Here is a 24,580-nt window from a genome sequence, read left to right on the forward strand (position 1 = left end):
GTGTTTACGGAGCTAGCAAGCCCATCTAGGCGTTTTCAGTGCCTTGCTTTAGAGGTTTACACTACATCAACTTGTTGCGTACAAGTGATATTTATATGGCTGTGTTATGCGGCTTGTGTCGGATTTAGTATTAAATTTTTGATAAAGCGGCTAATGAATCTAGGGGGATGTCTGTTTATATGGGTGGTGAATATCTAAGTAGTTTATTGGTATGATGGGGTGTTTTTGAGGTTGCCTGTTTGATGGTTTTTATGTCCACCCCAACTCGTCACCACAGGTACGAGTGGGGCAAGGTGCAGTGTTTCCACCCATTTTTTTGACTTGTGAAGACTTCGGCACTAATCATGATCTTCTATTACCTTTTTCAGGAGCTTGAGGGACAATCTTCCTCAATTTTTAAAAAATATTTATTTATTTATTTGGTTGCACTGGGTCTTGGTTGCAGCACGTGGGCTCCTTAGTTGTGGCATGCATGTGGGATCTAGTTCCCTGACCAGGGATGGAACTCGGCTGCCTGCATTGGGAGTGCAGAGTCTTAACCACTGCACCACAAGGGAAGTCCCCTTCCTCAATTTTTAAAGAAACATAAAACACAAACAAGCAGACTGTGTATCTTAGGACTCAGCGAGGCTGTGCCCCCAGGATTCACTCCATCGTCAGGAAGGCAGGGAGAGGTTCAGGAAAGGAGCATCTGGGGAGACTGACCCCAAAGAGATGCTGAGAGTAGGTTCAAAGGCAGTAAAGCAAGAGGTTCACGGGACACAGCAGTAGCTGATGTGGGTCCAGCCAAAGAGCTGGGTGTCCCCACAGGTGGGCAGAACCCAGAAGCTGAGTCCAGCAGTAGAGGCCCCAGGCAGGGAAAGAACCAGTGGTCACCCTCAAGGAAGCCAGTCAGAGGAGGCAGGACTCAGCTGCAAGTCTAGGGTGAGAAAAGCAAAGGTCCAGCTGAGAGCGACCAGGACGCCAGGCCTTACCCAGAACAGGGTCCCAATCCCTGCTACAAGGCTGGGTCCTGACATCGGGCAGAGGGGTCATCAAGCGCCCTTGTGCTGAGTCCTGAGTTCACCAGGACTTTTCTGGTTACAAGGAGCAGAACCCCTCGTGACCTAGGGAAGCTCATGGATTCCTGGACCCTGGGCCCAGGAACCGAAGCTGGAATCACAGGGAAGCTGGCCCTCCACCTCTCTGGCCCTCATCTCTGCTTCATCTCTCTCCCTTTCAGGTCTACTTTCTCTTTCTCAGACCTCAAAACTGCAAACAGAAGTGGCCATAGACTTCCACATCACAATTTAGCCCCTAGAGAGAGACTGATTTTTCTACCAGGCCCAATTCTAAATTCCTATATGAGGAATTGGCGCAGATTTTTCAGTTTGCCCACCCCTGGGCCAGTCGAATACAGTGGGGAATCCGGGTTGCATTGTTAAAAACATGGCAGTCTCCATGGACGGAAGGATGGATGGAATGGGGGTGGGGCAGTTTCTAAAAAGCAGGTACCAGGAAGACCACCCAACAGGATGCAGTCCAGCTGGGGTCTGACGAGGCAGGCTGCAGAGTTAGGGGACTTAGTTACATGTCTCACCTTAGGGGTTGCTTCTTAGGGGCTATTTTGACAAGCTTGAGACTGGCTGTCCCTGGGCATGTGATTAATAGAAGGTCTAATTAACAGTCAAAACCTCTAACTCAATAGAGACAAGCTGTGAAGCAAAGGAGTGAGGACTAGGACTTCTCCAAACCTCCCTGCTCTCTCTGGTTAGGGGCACACCTCAAGGAATGGTGCTTCTTCACGTGCTTCCTTGTTTGGCACCTGTGGTGTCCGGCACTGCCTGGGGCACTCCTGGCAGAGAGGGTCGGGGAGCCTCCCCTCCCAGCGATGGAAACGGCTTACTACGATCAGCACTCTAAATAAGTACAAGCAGAGTGCCAGGGAGAAGAGAGAGGGGCCCTCAGGTGCCTGGCGAGCTGAACTGTGAAAGATGATCCCACAGAGGCTGGTACAGCAGAGAGAACAGTGAACGAGGCATCGCAAGGTCTGAGTTTTTGTCCTGGGTCTGCGACCCTGGGGCCAGGGCCAGTCAAAGCAAGAGAAGTGCCTTGGGTGCAAAATCTTAAGGAGACAGTCACTCCCAGGGTCATGAAAGGCTGAGTGCTTCTCAAGCCGTGGGCATTGGCACCCCTCTGCCCCCAGCCGCAGCCCTGACTGTCCCTCCAGCCACGTCACCTTAGCAGGTCACTCTACCTGCCTAGGCTAGACAGGTAATGGAAGGTCACCTCTCTCCAGATGATCTCGTGGCGCTCCTGCCCCAGACATTGCTGCAGAGTCCCAGATACGGGTCCACAGAGCAGACAGAACCTCCCCTCAAGCTCCCCAGGGCCTAGAATAAGGATTACATTTTCCTTCACTCCCTCTGCCTTTCCTGTTTACTTGTAGCTTTCGGCGCCTCTCTCCTCCACTTAGCCTGGGAAGCTGAGGTTATTGCGTTGCCCTTTTATAGTGAAGGAATTCGATTTCTAATAATGTTTACGTGGGAAATGAGCTTCTTAAGTACCATACTGAGCAGTTCCACATTATAACTGAGGGAAAAGGAGCCTGAAAAATCATTAAACTCTGTGCTTAGGTAAAGAAAGATGAACCAACCACGAGAGAAAGGCCATTCAGTGACTCAGGCTGCAAAATTACCAGCGCCTGGGGGAGCTTCTGGCCTCTCCTGACAAGTAGAAGGAGGAAGTAGCCACATGGAGCAGTCTTTAGCAGCTGGACATTTTTCAAAGGCAGCTGGCTACTGGCTCTGCAGAGCTACAATCCTTACACCTGACCACTAAACAATCTGCTCGGGTGTTCCCACAAGTACCCCAAATTCAACTTGCCCTAAACAGAATGTATCATCCCTTCCAAGCCACTCCCCTGCTACCCTGCCCAGCACGATCATCCAGTCTCCTAGCTGGAAACCTGGGAGTCACTGGGTGCTCTAGACAATTCCCTTGCCCTTATTCAGTGGAGCATCAGTTACTGACGCCCTGGGGTCCATCTCCCTGGGGTCTAACGCTGGGGGCCACCGCCTGGAGGCTTTATGACGCCACCCTTGCCTCTCCATTCTCCCGGCCAGCACTTGGTTCACACCCTCAGCACTTCTGGCCTGGATCCTCCCAGCTCCTTCCCAGACACCCTCTCTACTGCTGCTTTTATTTTTCACGATTTTTTTAATGTGGAATATATCAGCTACAGATTAGACAATAAACACCAGAGTCACCACCCCCCAGATGAAGAGAGAGAACGCCGTCCTTTCCTTAGAGGGGCCCGTGCAGCCCCCTCCCCCTTGTCCATCCTCCTGCCTCTCCCCAAGAGTGAGCCACGATCCCGACCCTGCATGGGCTTTCACATTTCTACATGCATTCTAGAATCAGACTCTGGAGTCCCACAAGACAAACCCAGTTGGGTTTTTTGAGATTGCATTGACTCTCTAAGGAGGGTTGACGTCTTTAACCCACTGAGTCTTTAGTCCGTGTACATTGTCTATGTTCCTCTGGGTCTTCTTTCACGCTCAATACAGACCATAGAAGTCTTGTAAATATTTAGTTATTTTTCCCCAAGTTTTTCATATTTCTGTGTCATCTTCTGTTTGTTGCTGTTATACCAAAATGCAATTGCTTTTATGTTGATCTTGGATCCAGAAACCCTTAATTTATCTGCAGAACCTACACTGCTTTGTGAACAGCATCACCAAAAGTGTGTTCATTCATGAACAGGTGTTCACACACAATTTCAGGTTCTCTGCTCAAACAACCTGAGAGGAAACATCCTGGTGTTGGTGGGGTTAGACAGCCCCTGACCTAGCGAGGGGGGGGCCCTGATGGCGGGGAGAGTGACCACCCGGTGCAGCGGGGGTTTTCTGAGCCCTCCTCTGGGTCTGCACTGAGCTGGGTCCTGGGGATGCTGTCCTGCTCCCAGGGGTCTCCTTACAGCCTGGGGTAAGCTACAAGTATTCGTTCTCTGCCAAATTACAGAGATTTCTCCTCAGAGCACAGCAAGAGCCCACACCTTCTCTACTGTCTCCCCTGGAGCCCCTCCCTTACCTGCCTTCCTGGGACTCTGCTCTGTGCTCCCCGACCCTCTGGTGCTCTTTCCGGTTCCGGGTCTTCCTCTGCACTGCGGCTCCCACACCACTGGAGCCACTCAGGGGACCTGGGAACTCACCCCCCTGCCCCCGCTTCTGGCTAAGTGACTGCTGGGCGCAGCTTCAGTCCGGAAGGCTCTAAGGGGAACTCACGCCCAGAGCCCCAGGGGGAGGGGCCGGCCAGGCTCGGGGACTTTCTCTTGAGATCACACCCTTGCTCACCTCCTCCCCTCGTGCTATCCAGCTTCCCTGGGAGCCGTTCCTTCAAAAACTGCTTGTCTCTCTCTTTCTTCAGTTTCCCTTTTCAGTGAGACTATCTGGTCCAGTCTGGGTCTTCACCAGACACCCGAGTGGGTAGAAATCTCTAGGTGTACAATTTAGCATTCAACCGTGAAAACAGGATCCCCTCCCCATGATTTAGGGCAGGAGTTCGCCACAGGGGGTGGAAGAGCTAAGAAACCAAGCAGAGGGCAGTGGGGCGACTAGAACCGGCAGCAGCAGGGAGCCCGACCCCCACACCAGCCAGGAGACAGGGCTGAACCCCCAGAGGGCCTGTCTGCAGGAGATGGGGGGCCCAGAGCCCACACTGCTGCTGCTAAAGGAAAGGGAAACAGAAACCAGGTGGAGGGGTGGGCCTGAGAGGCCTGGCAGCAGAAAAGCAGTGGAAGGTCGACCACAGGCCATGGACAAATTTCCAGAGAAACCTGCTGCCCCAAGAAGGGGTATTTCTTTCCAGCTGAAAATACCTCCATGCTGAGAGCACAGCCCTGGGGAAGAGGTTGTACCCTCCCCCCACATTCAGTCAGTGCCACAGGACTTTGGGGCCTGAGAAGCAGGCCCAGCTGGGCCAGGAGGCCACGTCAGATGCCACAGAACCATCACCCGAGTCTCACCATCCCACCACGGTTAGGCCTCCTGTGGACGGTGGCAGGGGTGGGTCTCCCAGCACCTGACGGACCAAACCGGCTTAGGCGGCAGATAATTCCAGCGAGTTCAGAGGCACTGGGAATGCCCATGCCCGTCAGCTCACTAAAGTGGGAAATTCAACCACTGAAGATTTGTTCCTTGGCTTTAAAAGCAGGATAAAAGCATCACCCAGTTGTGGTGAGGATCCAATAAATAAGACGATGTGGTGAAGGGCTGTGTGATGCTCACTCAGAAGTGTGGGCACCCCTGCTTGGAGGGATGAGGGACAGCAACAGAAGAGACCCTGTGACCCTCATCCAGGACGCGTGGACGGCATGAAAGGCTGGGGACGGAAGGAGGAAGGACGGGTCAGAGGTGCTGAGTCAGGCCCGGCAGGAAGGGGAGCGGTATCTCCCGGGAGTGGTGTGTTCAGTCCCGGGAGCAGGAGGGCTTCAGTAGGGCGGCTTTGGGTCCCTGATGATGGGCCAGAGGGGACCTTACTGTCATCCAGAGAGAAAGGGGGGGGGGTCTACAGGGAAACAGCCAGTGGCCTCAGTGCATCCCCCTCCACGGGTGACCACAGAAGGTGAAAGACCAGGGGGAAGAGGCAGGGCCATGGAGTCCAGCCCCCCCACACACACACACAGTCCAGAAGCTCTGATGCAGAACCAAGGCTCACACGAGGCATTAGCCATTCAGACAAAGCAGGGCAGGGCTTCCCGCAGAGCGGTGGCCTGGAAATGCTGTTTCCGGACAGTGTCTTCCAGTCGGCTGGACCTGATGCACAGGGCCTTACTCTCTTCGGGTTGTACTTTCTTGACTTTTACATGAAATTGCCTGGTCGCACCCAGTGTTTAAGTATACAAGTGTGTTCCTAGTGGCCTCTGGCTGAAGGATGTTGACAAGTTCTACGATGGGTATACATGTTACAAATTATTATGTCTTCCTGGTGCATTGATTATTTTACCAATGTATGATGGTAAAATAATCAGTGTACCGCTTTATCTTTGGGAATGACTTTTGCCCTAATGTCCATTTTGTCTGATATAGCTACACCAACCTTGTTTTGGTAGATATTTACCTGGCGTGGTAAGCAGAATAATGACACCCTCTCCCCCAAAGATGTCCACATCTAATCCCTGGAACCTGTGACTCTGGTACCTTACATGGAAATAGGGACTTTGAAATGGGAGATTATTCTGCATTATCTGGGTGGGCCCAGTGTATTCACAATGGTGAGAACAAGAGAGAGCTGGAATAGAGGAGAGGGCAGTGTGGTGCTGGAAGCAGAGACCACGGTGATGCACTTTGAGAGGGAGGAAGGGGCCATGAGCTAAGGAATGCAGGCAGCACTAAAACCTGAAAAAGGCAAGGAAACGAATTCTCCCCACAAACCCTCCAGAGGAACCAGCCCTGCCGACACCTTGATGGTAGCCCAAGAAAACTAATTTTGGACTTTTGACTTCCAGAACTGCCAGAGAATAGATTTGTGCTGTTTTACGCCTGACATTTGTAGAACTTTCTTACAGCAGCATCGGGAAACCAATATACCCCACATTCCCCATATCTCTAATCTCAGAGCTTCCATCTGAGATCATTTTACTTCTGTCTAAAGTAAATCCGGGCTTCCCTGGTGGTGCAGTGGTTGAGAGTCTGCCTGCCAATGCAGGGGACATGGGTTCAAGCCCGGGTCTGGGAGGATCCCACATGCCGCGGAGTGGCTGGGCCTGTGAGCCACAATTACTGAGCCTGCGCGTCTGGAGCCTGTGCTCCGCAACAAGAGAGGCCGCGACAGTGAGAGGCCCACGCACTGCAATGAAGAGCGGCCCCCACTTGCCGCAACTAGAGAAAAAGCCCTCGCACAGAAACGACCCAACACAGCCATAAATAAATAAATAAATAAAATTTTAAAAAAACCAAAAAACAAAAAAACTTTGTTTCTTATAAGAAATAAAAATAAAAAAATAAAGTAAATCCTTCTGAATTTTCTTCATTGAAGGTATTTTGGTGATGATCTTTCTCAGATATTGTTTGTTTGGAAAAGGATTCTCTTCCCCTCACAGACTAGGAAGCTGGTTCCACGTACGTTTCCTGGAGACTCTTTCCCTTCGTTTGCCTTCCCCGGGGGTGAGTCCCAGCTTTGCTTCCTCCTCTTTCATGGTTGAAAGTGTATCAGCAAACGCCGTCGGTGGACATTAGCACTGTTTCCCGGATACCTCTTCCCCACCCAGGCACAGGACAGGGGGTGTCTGGATTTTTCTGGAGGGGTGGGGCTGTGTCGTTAGTTCTAGCAATGAGTGATAGTAGAAAGTCTGTGTTTCTTGTGGGCTGAGCATTTCACTGCTGGTGTGAGCCCGCAGAGACCTCCGTTTCCCTCTTAGCAGCACGTCTGGTGGAAGCTGCCCTGCCAGCCTGGGTCCCTGAGTGGCTCCAGTGAGTCCAGCTCCCTGTCCGTTTTCAATGGACGCATGGTAAGAGCAAGAAATAAACTCTGGTTGGGGCTGTTTGTTGTCACAGCAAAACCTGGCCTATCCTGACTGATACAGTGCTCCTGATTACATCTATAGTTTTGTTTCTCCTTTCAGATCCAATCAAACCCAAAGCTTTAAGGTAATCATGCCACAGATTAGACTCTCAAGGTTCTAGGATACAGGATCTGATCAACACAGGGGAAAAAAATAGCACTTTATGCTGCTATATGGTTTTAGAAAAGAGTTCATGAAAATTGACTTCCTGTCCAGAATGTTCTCTGCAGCTGGGCTGTCATTGCTGCTCCTTTTATAGAACGTTAGGCAACTGTCATGAAAATTAACACCCAAAGGTTTCTGTTTATATTTTGTAACTGATTTTTGGTATCCTTATTAGGATTTTATACAAAAACTTTAGTATTCTGTGTATGTGATGTATTCCTTCATGGAGTTTTATTAAAATCTTTTTTTTATCTTCTAAAGGAATACATTCCTATTTAATAATGCAAGTCAGTGGAAAAATTAGATGTGACACTCCAAAATTCACTTCCCAATTCACTTTTAAAGGCAGATATCAATTCCATATGAAGATATGCAGTTATAGTTTCCATATCCTCAGAAGTAATTAGATGCTACTACTATTACTAATAGTGCTACAAGTACCCAGACTCCAAACTACCTGCCACAGGCAAAGACCAGCAAGCCCAGTTACACCTCAGGTGGGGTATGTTGGGTTCACAGGCAGAAGAGGGAGCTAGATTTCATGGGTCTCTGTTCTCCTGCCCCCTTCAGAGAAAGGCCTATTTTTCCTAAAAAACAGATGAAAGAAAAACAATCAGCATTCCTAGTCAGGCAGTTTAATTTCCCCAGAATTTTTTCTCTTCTATAATAAATATAAATAATTGTATCACGATATTTGGGGAGATATGTCTGGGAAAACACCCAACATACATCATATGCTATATATCATATGCTAATCCTAACAGAGCCAGGAGCTCCCGAGGCTTCTGCCCGGGCACTCCTCCCCGCTGCTCAGTGCTACATTCACCCTGAGGGCTGTGGCCAAAGGCTGCAGAGGAACTCAGCTGGGAAGATGTGGATGTGAGCATTAACAGGTCATTCCAAACCCTCGTTTCAGGCAGGTTTTAAGTTTCATCTTTTTCTAAACACTTCAGGGCTTCCCTGGTGGCGCAGTGGTTGAGAATCCACCTGCCAATGCAGGGGACGCGGGTTCGAGCCCTGGTCTGGGAGGATCCCACATGCCGCGGAGCAACTGGGCCCGTGAGCCACAACTGCTGAGCCTGCGCGTCTGGAGCCTGTGCTCCGCAACAAGAGAGGCCGCGATAGTGAAAGGCCCGCGCACCGCGATGAAGAGTGGCCCCCGCTCGACGCGACTGGAGAAAGCCCTCGCACAGAAACGAAGACCCCACACAGCTAAAAATAATAAATAAATAAATTTATAAACACTTCATAAGAGTGCCCACAGAACGTTAAAATTTCTCCTTCCTCGCTTCTAGAAAACACGCTAAGGTAGTTAGGAGGGAGAGCTGATCGAGAGGCAAAACGCCTGTGTGGGTAACCTGCACGTTACCTGCGTCTAAAATAACACTGCCTTCTTCCATCCTGTGTCGTCTGTTTAACTCTCACCCTGCCTCTGTTGGACGATGCCAAGCCAAGGGGTTGGAATGACAGCAAGACGGTTGTGATCTCTCCACACTGGTGGCTTGAAACTGGCTGGTGAGGGCTTGGTCCTGTGCCAGAAAGTCCAGTCCTATTACCAAGGCCCCTTATCTTATCACTCATGTTCCTGGTACCAGGGGCTTCATCAAGCTTTGTTATTTCATTACGTCTGGGGATGAACTGTGACTCATTGTTGAGGAGACGTGAGTGAGCACCTGGCTCCTTTAACAGCAGCCTAGTGGACTCTCCTTGTCAGTTATGACTGTTCTGAAACAGTACAGTTTTGAAATGAGCAATCCCCGGCTCAGAAGTAGCCCAGCATCCACACAGCGCCACTGACCCCTCTGGAAGCCCCTGGACCACATACCTTCCTAACATCACCTCCTAGGCAGAGCACAGGATTGTCTGGCTGGGAGTCCTCCTGCAGAGAGCACACACACACTGAGAAGGTGCTGGTGGCTATTTACAATAGCCAGGACATGGAAGCAACCTAAGTGTCCATTGACAGATGAATGGATAAAGAAGATGTGGCACAGACTCCCTCTTGCGAGAGCACCAGAATCACAACTGGCTGCTGGACAATCATTGACAGGAAGACCCTGGACTTCACCAAGGAGGACACCCCACGTCCAAGGACAGAGGAGAAGCCACAGTGAGACGGTAGGAGGGGCGCAATCAGAGTAAAATCAAATCCCATAACTGCTGGGTGGGTGACTCACAGACTGGCGAACACTTATACCACAGAAGTCCACCCACTGGAGTGAAGGTTCTGAGCCCCACCTCAGGCTTCCCAACCTGGGGGTCCGGCAAAGGGAGGAGGAATTCCTAGAGAATCAGACTTTGAAGTCTAGTGGGAATTGATTGCAGGACTGTGACAGGACTGGGGGAAACAGAGACCCCACTCTTGGAGGGCACACACAAAGTAATGTGTGCATCGGGACCCAGGGGAAGGAGCAGTGACCCTGGGGGAGACTGAACCAGACGTACCTGCTGGTGTTGGGGGGTCTCCTGCAGAGGCGAGTGGTGGCTCTGTTTCACCGTGGGGGTAAGGACACTGGCAGCAGAGGTCCTGGGAAGTTCTCCTTGGCGTGAGCCCTCCCAGAGTCTGCCATTAACCCCACCAAAGAGCACGGGTAGGCTCCAGTGTTGGGTTGCCTCAGGCAAAACAACCAACAGGGAGGGAACCCAGCCCCACCCATCAACAGTCAAGTGGATTAAGGTTTTACTGGGCTCTGATCGCCACAGCAACAGGGAGGGAACCCAGCCCCACCCATCAACAGTCAAGTGGATTAAGGTTTTACTGAGCTCTGACCGCCACAGCAACAGTCAGCTCTACCCACCACCAGAGCCTCCCATCAAGCCTCTTAGATAGCCTCAACCACCAGAGGGCAGACAACAGAAGCAAGAAAAACTACAATCCTGCAGCCTGTGGACCAAAAACCACAGTTACAGAAAGACAGAGAAGATGAAAAGGCAGAGGGCTATGTACCAGATGAAGGAACAAGAAAAAACCCCAGAAAAACAACTAAATGAAGTGGAGATAGGCAACCTTCCAGAAAAAGAATTCAGAATAATGATAGTGAAGATGATCCAGGACCTCGGAATAAGAATGGAGGCAAAGATTGAGAAGATGCAAGAAATGATTAACAAAGACCTAGAAGAATTAAAGAACAAACAAACAGAGATGACCAATACAATAACTGAAATGAAAACTACACTAGAAGGAATCAATAGCAGAATAACTGAGGCAGAAGAACGGATAAGTGACCTGGAAGACAGAATGGTGGAATTCACTGCTGCGGAACAGACTAAAGAAAAAAGAATAAAAAGAAATGAAGACAGCCTAAGAGACCTCTGGGACAACATTAAACGCAACAACATTCGCATTATAGGGGTCCCAGAAGGAGAAGAGAGAGAGAAAGGACCAGAGAAAATATTTGAAGAGATTATAATCGAAAACTTCCCTAACATGGGAAAGGAAATAGCCACCCAAGTCCAGGAAGCGCAGAGAGTCCCATACAGAATAAACGCAAGGAGAAACACGCCGAGACACATAGTAATCAAAGTGGCAAAAATTAAAGACAAAGAAAAATTATTGAAAGCAGCAAGGGAAAAACGACAAATAACATACAAGGGAACCCCCATAAGGTTAACAGCTGATTTCTCAGCAGAAACTCTGCAAGCCAGAAGGGAGTGGCATGAAATACTTAAAGTGATGAAAGGGAAGAACCTACAACCAAGATTACTCTACCCAGCAAGGATCTCATTTAGATTTGATGGAGAAATCAAAAGCTTTACAGACAAGCAAAAGCTAAGAGAATTCAGCACCACCAAACCAGCTCTACAACAAATGCTAAAGGAACTTCTCTAAGTGGGAAACACAAGAGAAGAAAAGGACCTACAAAAACAAACCCAAAACAATTAAGAAAATGGTCATAGGAACATACATATCGATAATTACCTTAAACGTGAATGGATTAAATGCCCCAACCAAAAGACATAGACTGGCTGAATGGATACAAAAACAAGACCCATATATATGCTGTCTACAAGAGACCCACTTCAGACCTAGGGACACATACAGACTGAAAGTGAGGGGATGGAAAAAGATATTCCATGCAAATGGAAATCAAAAGAAAGCTGGAGTAGCTATACTCATATCAGATAAAATAGACTTTAAAATAAAGAATGTTACAAGAGACAAGGAAGGACACTACATAATGATCCAGGGATCAATCCAAGAAGAAGATATAACAATTATAAATATATATGCACCCAACATAGGAGCACCTCAATACATAAGGCAACTGCTAACAGCTATAAAAGAGGAAATCGACAGTAACACAATAATAGTGGGGGACTTTAACACCTCACTTACACCAATGGACAGATCATCCAAAATGAAAATAAATAAGGAAACAGAAGCTTTAAATGACACAATAGACCAGATAGATTTAATTGATATATATAGGACATTCCATCCAAAAACGGCAGATTACACGTTCTTCTCAAGTGCACACGGAACATTCTCCAGGATAGATCACATCTTGGGTCACAAATCAAGCCTCAGTAAATTTAAGAAAATTGAAATCATATCAAGCATCTTTTCTGACCACAACGCTATGAGATTAGAAATGAATTACAGGGAAAAAAACGTAAAAAAGACAAACACATGGAGGCTAAACAATACGTTACTAAATAACCAAGAGATCACTGAAGAAATCAAACAGGAAATAAAAAAATACCTAGAGACAAATGACAATGAAAACACGACGACCCAAAACCTATGGGATGCAGCAAAAGCGGTTCTAAGAGGGAAGTTTATAGCTATACAAGCCTACCTAAAGAAACAAGAAAAATCTCAAGTAAACAATCTAACTTTACACCTAAAGAAACTAGAGAAAGAAGAACAAACAAAACCCAAAGTTAGCAGAAGGAAAGAAATCATAAAGATCAGAGCAGAAATAAATGAAATAGAAACAAAGAAAACAATAGCAAAGATCAATAAAACTAAAAGTTGGTTCTTTGAGAAGATAAACAAAATTGATAAGCCATTAGCCAGACTCATCAAGAAAAAGAGGGAGAGGACTCAAATCAATAAAATCAGAAATGAAAAAGGAGAAGTTACAACAGACACCGCAGAAATACAAAACATCCTAAGAGACTACTACAAGCAACTTTATGCCAATAAAATGGACAACCTGGAAGAAATGGACAAATTCTTAGAAAGGTATAACCTTCCAAGACTGAATCAGGAAGAAACAGAAAATATCAACAGACCAATCACAAGTAATGAAATTGAAACTGTGATTAAAAATCTTCCAACAAACAAAAGTCCAGGACCAGATGGCTTCACAGGTGAATTCTATCAAACATTTATAGAAGAGCTAACACCCATCCTTCTCAAACTCTTCCAAAAAATTGCAGAGGAAGGAACTCTCCCAAACTCATTCTATGAGGCCACCATCACCCTGATACCAAAACCAGACAAAGACACTACAAAAAAAGAAAATTACAGACCAATATCACTGATGAATATAGATGCAAAAATCCTCAACAAAATACTAGCAAACAGAATCCAACAACACATTAAAAGGATCATACACCACGATCAAGTGGGATTTATCCCAGGGATGCAAGGATTCTTCAATATACGCAAATCAATCAATGTGATACACCATATTAACAAATTGAAGAATAAAAACCATATGATCATCTCAATAGATGCAGAAAAAGCTTTTGACAAAATTCAACACCCATTTATGATAAAAACTCTCCAGAAAGTGGGCATAGAGGGAACCTACCTCAACATAATAAAGGCCATATATGACAAACCCACAGCAAACATCATTCTCAATGGTGAAAAACTGAAAGCATTTCCTCTAAGATCAGGAACGAGACAAGGATGTCCACTCTCACCACTATTATTCAACATAGTTCTGGAAGTCCTAGCCACGGCAATCAGAGAAGAAAAAGAAATAAAAGGAATACAAATTGGAAAAGAAGAAGTAAAACTGTCACTGTTTGCGGATGACATGATACTATACATAGAGAATCCTAAAACTGCCACCAGAAAACTGCTAGAGCTAATTAATGAATATGGTAAAGTTGCAGGTTACAAAATTAATGCACAGAAATCTCTTGCATTCCTATACACTAATGATGAAAAATCTGAAAGAGAAATTATGGAAACACTCCCATTTACCATTGCAACAAAAAGAATAAAATACCTAGGAATAAACCTACCTAGGGAGACAAAAGACCTGTATGCAGAAAACTATAAGACACTGATGAAAGAAATTAAAGATGATACCAACAGATGGAGAGATATACCATGTTCTTGGATTGGAAGAATCAACATTGTGAAAATGAGTATACTACCCAAAGCAATCTACAGATTCAATGCAATCCCTATCAAATTACCAATGGCATTTTTTTACAGAGCTAGAACAAATCATCTTAAAATTTGTATGGAGACACAAAAGACCCCGAATAGCCAAAGCAGTCTTGAGGCAAAAAAATGGAGCTGGAGGAATCAGACTCCCTGACTTCAGACTATACTACAAAGCTACAGTAATCAAGACAATATGGTACTGGCACAAAAACAGAAACATAGATCAATGGAACAAGATAGAAAGCCCAGAGATTAACCCACGCACCTATGGTCAACTAATCTATGACAAAGGAGGCAAAGATATACAATGGAGAAAAGACAGTCTCTTCAATAAGTGGTGCTGGGAAAACTGGACAGCCACATGTAAAAGAATGAAATTAGAATACTCCCTAACACCATACACAAAAATAAACTCAAAATGGATTAGAGACCTAAATATAAGACTGGACACTATAAAACTCTTAGAGGAAAACATAGGAAGAACACTCTTTGACATAAATCACAGCAAGATCTTTTTCGATCCACCTCCTAGAGTAATGGAAATAAAAACAAAAATAAACAAGTGGGACCTAATGAAACTTCAAAGCTTTTGCACAGCAAAGGAAACCATAAACAAGACGAAAAGACAACCCTCAGAATGGGAGAAAATATTTGCAAATGAATCAACGGACAAAGGATTAATCTCCAAAATATATAAACAGCTCATTCAGCTCAATATCAAAGAAACAAACACCCCAATCCAAAAATGGGCAGAAGACCTAAATAGACATTTCTCCAAAGAAGACATACAGACGGCCACGAAGCACATGAAAAGATGCTCAACATCACTAATTATTAGAGAAATGCAAATCAAAACTACAATGAGGTATCACCTCACTCCTGTTAGAATGGGCATCATCAGAAAATCTACAAACAACAAATGCTGGAGAGGGTGTGGAGAAAAGGGAACCCTCTTGCACTGTTGGTGGGAATGTAAATTGATACAGCCACTATGGAGAACAATATGGAGGTTCCTTAAAAAACTAAAAATAGAATTACCATATGACCCAGCAATCCCACTACTGGGCATATACCCAGAGAAAACCGTAATTCAAAAAGACACGTGCACCCGAATGTTCGTTGCAGCACTATTTACAATAGCCAGGTCATGGAAGCAACCTAAATGCCCATCAACAGACGAATGGATAAAGAAGTTGTGGTACATATATACGATGGAATATTATTCAGCCATAAAAAGGAACGAAATTGAGTCATTTGTTGAGACGTGGATGGATCTAGAGACTGTCATACAGAGTGAAGTAAGTCAGAAAGAGAAAAACAAATATCGTATGTTAATGCATGTATGTGGAACGTAGAAAAATGGTACAGATGAGCCAGTTTGCAGGGCAGAAGTTGAGACACAGATGTAGAGAATGGACATATGGACACCAAGGGGGGAAAACTGCGATGAGGTGGGGATGGTGATGTGCTGAATTGGGCGATTGGGATTGACATGTATACACTGATGTGTATAAAACTGATGCCTAATAAGAACCTGCAGTATAAAAAAACAAACAAAACAACTAATACTAAACTTTCATTGGGTTATTTGTATGGAAATATGTTAATATAAATGTTTCAGACATTACATGAAATTTCTAAAAATCTTATATTTGTATTTGTATGGAAATATGTATGGAAATATGTTAATATAAATGTTTCAGACAGTACATGAAATTTCTAAAAATCTTATATTTGTATTTGTATGGAAATATGTATGGAAATATGTTAATATAAATGTTTCAGACATTACATGAAATTTCTAAAAATCTTATATTTGTATTTGTATGGAAATATGTATGGAAATATGTTAATATAAATGTTTCAGACATTACAGGAAACGTCTAAAAATCTTATATGTTCTGGTATAATGTTATAAGTAATAATCCTAGTTATTACTTTAAAATGTATATCTCAGAAATAACTAATTTTCTTGTCAACTGCATTATTATGAACTTTCATCAAATCTTTAACCATGGTCATTTTTAAGTCTTTTGTCATTTACAGACAGTTCTGGGTGTACTCTGATGATTTTGCAAATATGTTCCTATAAAAGAGTTTCATCTTCAAGAAATTCATGGAAAAGACTCTGACAAGTACAGGTTTCTGGTAACTGACTGTACTGCTGAACTGAATGAATAAGCATTTTCAGAACTCTAATGAAAAACTGATGAACTCATAAAAGTGCTAACAAAAGATCAAGATGAAAAAAAAGAAATTAATTACATGGGACTGAGTGAACTGATGAGGATGAGTATAATTTTTGTGACTTTCTGTCTGAATTAAAAAAAAAAAAAATCCCACAAGGACTCAGAGGCAAAGAATATACAAATCAATTTTCACTGCAAAGTAAAGGAGCTGTTACAGTGGAGGATTACTGGACTGAATGTCAATGTTATGACATAGTATAAGTGTGTTTCATGTTTGGTAATGGCAATCATTGTTGCTTTTGTTGTGGTCATCCATGTACAATGCTTGGTGTCAGTCTATCTATCTCTTGTAAAAATAAAATACAGTGTGTGTGTGTGGAAAAAAAAAAAAAAATTTTGTTATTGCACAGAGGCCCTATCTATATAACGCTTTTCTGTATTAAAGCCTACCTTTTCTGACAGTAAAAAAAAAAAAAAAAAAAGAAGATGTGGCACATATATACAATGGAATATTACTCAGCCATAAAAAAGAAACGAAATTGCGTCGTTTGTAGTGAGGTGGATGGCCCTAGGGTCTGTCATACAGAGTGAAGTAAGAAAGAGAAAAACAAACACCATATGCGAACACATATATATGGAATCTAAAAAAAAAAAAAGGTTCTGAAGAACCTAGGGGCAGGACAGGAATAAAGATGCAGACGTAGAGAATGGATTTGAGGACACAGGGAGGGGGAAGGGTAAGCTGGGATGAAGTAAGAGAGTAGCATTGACATATATACACTACCAAATGTAAAATAGCTAGCTAGTGGGAAGCAGCCACATAGCACAGGGAGGTCAGCTCGGTGCTTTGTGTCCACCTAGAGGGGTGGGATAGGGAGGGTGGGAGGGAGACGCAAGAGGGAGGGGATATGGGGATACATGTATATGTATAGCTGATTCACTTTGTTATACAGCAGAAACTAACACACCGTTGTAAAGCAATTATACTCCAATAAAGATGTTAAAAAAATAAAATAAAGTAGTAAAATAAAAAGAAGGCACTGCCAACAGGGAGACAGCCCGGGAGGGGTGCTCCACCTGGGCAGCCGGTGGGTGTCAGGGCAGAGCCTGCGATGGGGACATCAAGGGGAAGGCAGGAGCCCAGGCTCAGGAACAGGAGAGCCCCTCTCTGTAGACCGGACACCCCCTGAGGACAGGCACCAGGCATGTGGTGCTCACAGCTAGTCCTCCACACGTAGCACATGGTGGGCGCTCCATAAACGTTTGTGGAATGAATGAAGCAATTAGAGAAGGACCAGGAAACATCTGGCCAGCAAGATGAATAGGGACAACAGCAAATATTCTCACAAAGTAAATGCTATGATCCAGTACCGCTCAAAATTTCCATCAGAGTTCCCTCCCGAGGGAAGGGTGGAGGGAATGCTTATCCTGGGGGGATCTGGAGCGTAGCCAAGGGAACAAGAAAGCACATTCAGCCATGTGCAACCAACAGTTATGCACACAGCTGTCACATGTTCGTCCTGAGGTCCTTCCCATGGACAACTCCTGGCCCAGCTCCTGCACTCCCTCCATGAGACAGAAGCCTTTTATCACCCCTACCCCGTGGGAGTCCTCTAAGCTCGTGCAGGTCCTGAAGGATTGCCTCCTGTCCCTCCATGTTCTTCTTTCCTGGCGGAGATCTTCGGATTGTCTCTTTTCTCCGGAGATGTTGACTTCTGCCTCCGAGGCATGGCCCTTACCTGGGGCAGCAAAGGGAGGGTCATCGTCAGCACAGCGAGTACCAGGGATGCCAAGGACAATGGAAGGGGTGGTGCAGGGGGTGCAAGATGTGGGAATTAGGACAACAAGGGGGGGATTTCTTAACAAGGTGTCGACTATCAAAACTGCCTGACAACGGTGTGAAATCTGCTCAGAAGGACGATAAAATGAGAACAGCCCCTCCTCTGCGCAGACTCCGTAAGCGTGTGCCGGTGTGAAGGTAGGGGACGAACCAAATGATCTTGTCAGGCTTCTGAGACGCCATGATTCCGCAGCCCCTGGCTTACACCGCACCTTTCACGATGTTGTTGCGGCCCAGTTTCAGACAAGTTGTTTGATCTTATTTTACAGCCGAGAAATCTAGGTCACAGCCTGTTGGACCATTTGCCCAAAGTTAAACTGAAAGCAGCCTTTGTCAGCTGTCTGCTGTCCTCGGAAGAGAGTCCAAAACTGGTGAAGTTCTGGTTTCTGGCTTATAATTAGCCCCCAGAAAATGATGACATATCACCCTGCTACACTGAGGCCCATCTTCTTTTCCCAGGGACCTGACACAAAGTCCCTGTACCAGCGGCACACAGCTCTGTTTCTCGTTCTCATGCTGCTGGAGCTCAGGGGCTGCAGGAAGAGCAAACTGTGGCTGAGAGGAGCCTGGACCTCCTGCCCCTGCTCCTGCCCCTGCTCCTCTAGAGCAGAGTCTCCCGTGGGGGTGTGGGAGGTGCCCCATCTGGCTGAAGCCCACAGGCTCAGCTTTTGGAGGTCACTGAACCTCCACTTGCATCCCTGGATTCTGGTGGAGCTCAGAGGTCACACCGTGGATAACTACCGGCTGTGAGTGTCTTAGAGAACCAGAGAGATGGGTTAGGAGCTTCTGATGATTTCTCCTTATGTCTTGGCTACTCTTCTTCATTTCAAAGTATTTAAGGCCATCTGCTTGGCCCTGGATTTTCTGGGGTGACCCTTGGATTGGGACGGACCTCAAGCCCAAAAGTAGTCAAGTCCATTCACTGCTCACTCTGGTCCCAATTCTGGAAATCCCTCCCCAACACACACACACACACACACACACCCACCCACCCACCTCCACATTCTCAAATTTTTATAAGGTCTTTCCAAAATCAGTGCAACGCCTTGACTTCTGAAGAGCACTGGGATCCTCCAGTGTCTGCAGTGCCACTCTTTGGCCACTAGCAACAGAGGCCGCCATCATTGTTAGCGTCAAGGTTGGAGGAAGGAAGTCCATCTTTTTTTTTTAATTTTTATTTATTTATTTTTGGCTGCGTTGGGTCTTCGTTGCTGCATGTGGGCTTTCTCTAGTTGTGGCAAGCGGGGGCTACTCTACATTGTGGTGCACGGGCTTCTCATTGCAATGGCTTCTCTTTGTTACGGAGCATAGGCTCTAGGTGCACGGGCTCAGCAGCTGTGGCTCGCAGGCTCAGCAGTCGTGGCTCACGGGCTCTAGAGCGCAGGCTCAGTAGTTGTGGCGCACGGGCTTAGTTGCTCCGCAGCACGTGGGATCTTCCCAGACCAGGGCTCGAACCCATGTCCCCTGCCTTGGCAGGTGGATTCTTAACCACTGCACCACCAGGTAAGTCCCAGAAAGTCCATCTTGAAGACATACTTTGATCCATATATGGATCATTAAGAGCGTTATGTGAATTGTATTTTCTTTGGTACCCATTTCTGTTTTTTCATTTTATGTTTTTAATGAAAGTTGTATATAAGAATACTTTATTCCTGCATCTTCTCAATTGTTTCTTCCTTATATTTGCCCTTTTCCTTTCCTACTTGGCGAGATTTGGCTTTACGTTCGAGGATCTTTTTGTGCTCTTTGTCCAGTTTTAGTCTGGTGATAACCACCTTGCTGGGGTGAATGTCCACATGGACAGTCGTGCCATTAGCCTTCTCCCGCTGCACTCGTTCAATGTAGATGACATATTTCTTCCTGTAAACCTGGACTACTTTGCCAATTTGCTGCCCTCTGTAGTGCCCTCATACAACCTGAACTTCATCATCCTTCCGGATGGGCATGGATCGGACATTGTACTTCTGTCTCAGCTCTTTAGAAAGAGGGGAAGACATAATCTTCCTGCGGATGTGGGAAGGCACATGGAAATGCCTTTTCCGGTTCTTGCTTCAGTCAGAAGTCACAAAGGCATTGAACTTCATTTTGGCCTCTGGCGCTTCAGCGATGGCCACAAAAGGGCTGGTACACGTTTCTTACCATATTTACTTAACATTTCGTTAGGACACAGCAACACAGAGGGAAGAGCACAACCTGGGTTTGAATCCTGGCTCTGCCACTTGCAAGCCAGCTAAATTTGGACAAGCAGCTTAATTTCCCTGGAGCCTCATTTTCCTCATCTGTAAAATGGGAATAATTATATCCGCCTCCAAGGTTGTAGTGACGGTAAGAGCTAGCACATATAGAGCACCTGGTTTCTGTCTGGCACGTGGTAGGTGCTTAGTGAAGGTGGTGTGGACCCCAGCAGTCAGGGTGTTTGGTGGGTGTCCTCATCAGGCTCCACCTCTCCCCATGGGAGGTGCTGCATCATTCTCAACTTCCTGTGGGACGGGGGTGGGGGTTCCCCAGCTTGTCCAGGGGCCAACACTCCTCTGAATATCTGACTCCTGAGCTCACGCTGCCTGGCACCCAAGGCACCATGCTTTATTCCCCTGAGAAAGGCCACTGTCATGTTTCCTCCCACGCGGCTGGAACCCAAGCCCTCTGCTGGGCCCCAGCCCTATGGATGCATCGGTCCTTGGCCCCAGAAGCCTCCGGAACTCCTGGCTCCGTTAGGATTAGCGTATGATGTATGTTGGGTGTTTTCCCAGACATATCTCCCAAAATATCATGATACAATTATTTACTAGAAGAGAAAAAATTCTAGGGAAATTAAACTGCCTGGCTAGGAATGCTGATTGTTTTTCTTTCCTCTCATCTGTTTCTTAGGCAAAATAATCCATTCCTAAACCCCAAGCAGCTATGTTTCTAAATAAGCACATCCAGTACAATAAGCCTGATAAATGATAGTATTAACTCTGACTAGCTAGGGTCAGGCAAAGTGCCAGGCTCAAGCATCAGAGAATTTCTCTCAGGACCTCTTGAATCGAGACATCTGCTGTTACCTCTAGGGTAACTCAGCGCTTTGATCAGGCTCTAAACAATCAATCCCTTCCGTGCCATGCTGGAGGCAGCTGGCAAAGTGTGGGCCAGGCACGGTATGATTTTTATTTCAGATGGAATGAACGTCTAATTGAATGCTTGCACAATTGCATTCCAGCCTGGAAAATCTACCTGCTGGTTTCACCACCAGCTGGGAGTTCTCAGAAGCAGGTGACACTCTCCACAATAGCAGTGGCGATTTCATGAAATTGAAAGTAAACATGAAGGTGGCTCCTGATTTGATTGCCCCTTCAGCATCACTTGCTCATAACGCCAGTGACGGATGAGAGACAGCTGTTGCCTTCCACACCACCTTCAGCTTAGTCACCCCAAGTGATGTACACATGCATAACCAGCCTCATCTAGAAATAAGGGAGGTAATCAGAAATGTAGTGAGGGGGTGTCTGCTTGCCGCTGCACCCCTTCTGCGTCCTTTTTCTTTCAGTCTATTGAGCTATTGTTAATTCTTTTCCTCCCACACAAAAATGATCACACTCATGTTCTTTTCATGGTTTCCAGTAGAAACCGTACTTATTTTCCAGAACATTTCTCCATTTTTTCTATGCCCTAAAGCACGAGCATTAAGTCAGAAGTGGTTCCAGATTTATAAACAAAGGTTTGTGACTTTCATAAGACATCAATGACTAAGTTCTTCACTAAATCGGAATGAGATTCTGAGTCATAGTTTTAATTTTGCTTGTTGAACTATTGGTGTTACTGCTCTAAGAGTTTTTACATCAATTAAAACAAAAGTAACCAGAAAAGGATGTCCATATAGGGGAGAGGCTAAGTAAACTAGAGAATGATCCATACCAAACAGCCAAGAACACTGAATAGCTATGAAAAAGTGTAGCCATGAAAATTGTTAAATTTTTAAAAAATCAAATTACGTAACCTGATCTCACTTTTGTAGGAATAGAAGTACGTGTGTATGTGTAGGTGCTCAAAATGCACAGAAAGGAGCCTGGGGAACTGCACAGGGAGCACTTACTGTGGGCAGCACACCACTAGGGAGCGGGAGTGGGGAGTTAGGGAGAGCTATGTTTCCTGGGTTACTTCTATGTCACCGGATCCATAACAAGAAGAGTATATCACGTCTGTAATATATACGTGTACACGTATATACATACATGCATGAGTAAGTATGTATGTACATAAAAGAGAACAGTAACTTCAAACTTTATTTCACTTCCATAATGTTCATATAGTAGTATTACCACTCTTGGAGGCTGGAAATTGTTCCTCCTCTTTAGCTGATGGACTTTGGGAGCCTTTGTCTCTCCTTTACTGCAATGACTCCCAACTTTGAATGCAGATTAGTATCACTCAGGAGCCCAGGCCACGTTCTGGGCCAGTTAAGTCAGGATCTCTTCAGTGAGACCGGCTCCAGCATTTTACAAAGCTCCCGGGGCAATTTCAGGGCGAGACGAAAGTTGAGAACCACTGCCTTACTCTGTAAACCCCTCAAGGGTAGGGTCTGTGTCTGGTTTGTCTTTTTGTCCTCAAAGCACCTAAGTTAATGACTTACACTGATATAATGAAGAGATCTGGACCCTCCAATATTCTCAGAGGGAGAAAAAAATCATAACAACCAGGAACTGACTAACATGTTAGAACCGTCCAAAGCACACAGATTCACAGTAACCAACAGAGAGCATCACACTTCTACGGATGCCCTCAGGGTCAGCTGACGTCTTGGATACGCATCTTTTTGTGTATACACGCGCGCGTGTCCGTACACACACACACACACACACACACCTGTGCTGGGTTTCTAGCCCGTCCCTGAATTTGGTGCAGCGCTTCTTTGGCCAGGTCATAGCCCAGGAGGGGAAAGTGAAAGCCCTCAACCATCTGTGCCCTCTGTTGATGTCAGCAAGAAGACTGTAAAATGAATTTCTTATCTCCGTTGAGCAGAAGCCCACCTTGGAAGGACCCTCGTCCTCCACATGACTGTGTCACATTTTTCCTGAGACATTTCCTAATCGTGCTCGGCTTTTCCTGGGAACTCATTAACACATACTCATGAAAAGAGAACTTTGAAAATGTGAAGTTCTTCTGAAATATTTTGGGTTTTGTCTTGCATGTGGTGCCAAAGGCCTCTTCTTCCCCCAGCACAGCTGGTGTTGCTGGCTTTGGCAGCCACATCTAAAACTCTGTAGCTTTAAATGTTATTGATCTTGGGCCCACTAGGCCTGTTAAAAGGAGTTAACATGAGGGCAGAGGGTCCATTTTTATTGGGTAGCACACCTGGAATTACCCATACTTGATACAGTGCTCTGAGCAGCCATGCGGTTACATTAATTGCCTAGCTGTCAGTCTCCTGACAACAAGATTTCAGGGGCAGAATGTCTGGTGTACAAGTGGATTATAATTCCATTATAAATATCCCTGCTAATATATTCATGAAGCACTTTTAAAAATAATTTATATAACACTCTGAAGTTACCTTGTATCTTTATTTAATTGGTACTCGATGCTTGCTCCATTTTCAAATCTTCTTAGGGTTCCATTGCTTTTTTTTTTTAATAGTTATTTATTTATTTGGCTGCGCCGGGTCTTAGTCATCACGTGCGGGATCTTTAGTTGCAGCATCTTTAGTTACGGCATGCGGAATCCTTAGTTGTGGCATGTGGGATGCAGTTTCCCAACCAGGGATCGAACCCGGGCCCCTGCACTGGGAGCTTGGAGTCTTAGCCACTGGACCACCAGGGAAGTCCCTTAGGGTGCTATTGCTTTTTTAAAAAATCCCATCAGGCCACAGTATCACAACAGATTTTGTGAAATCATATCACTTGCTGAACCTCTACAATGTATGAGCTTATGTATTTTAAAATCAAGAAACTCCCTAATTATTTGGAACAGTGTCTGTCTTTTACATCATTTAGGAGCACGTATATTTTTATGAGCTTACAATTCAAAACATAGGAAAAATAGTGGTCTTAAATCTCAGTATTCTGGAGGAAAACTACACTAAATCAGCCATGTGGAGTATTTCCTCTATAACAGCAGGAAAGCTGCAAACTTTTCCTCAAGATGGAAACTAAAATTGAGAGAAAACCACGGTTCCCTTGGCACATCTCCTCTTAGGATGACATTTTCTGAGCCACCTCCACCAGCTGGCGTCCCCTCACCCAGCCACACAAGCGTGTTTGTTCGTATCAACTCCTGCACATGATTTGCATCATTTAATACATATATTTCCTGCTTTTTTCATTCATTTGATACTTTATTCATGGTTGGAGTGGTTTCTTGCATAGTAACTGCTTATGGAAACTTGTGCTAAAACACAAGTCTTCCCTTTTCCCCCTGGTTCTCTCAGAGGCTCTGCCTTTCTAGAAGCCACTGTCCATCAGCATCCAGCCCACCCCTCCCTTCCCAACCTGCACTGGTTTCCGTTTCTGGCTTCA

At 45.6% G+C, this 24,580-nt stretch overlaps 1 pseudogene; it reads right to left on the reverse strand.

Moving 5' to 3' along the window:
- Positions 1–19,735: 19,735 nt before the first annotated feature.
- Positions 19,736–20,173, reverse strand: LOC103019961 (60S ribosomal protein L26-like; annotated as a pseudogene).
- Positions 20,174–24,580: the final 4,407 nt, after the last annotated feature.

This window comes from Balaenoptera acutorostrata, chromosome 18, assembly GCF_949987535.1.
Source record: "Balaenoptera acutorostrata chromosome 18, mBalAcu1.1, whole genome shotgun sequence".
Lineage (NCBI taxonomy): Eukaryota > Metazoa > Chordata > Mammalia > Artiodactyla > Balaenopteridae > Balaenoptera > Balaenoptera acutorostrata.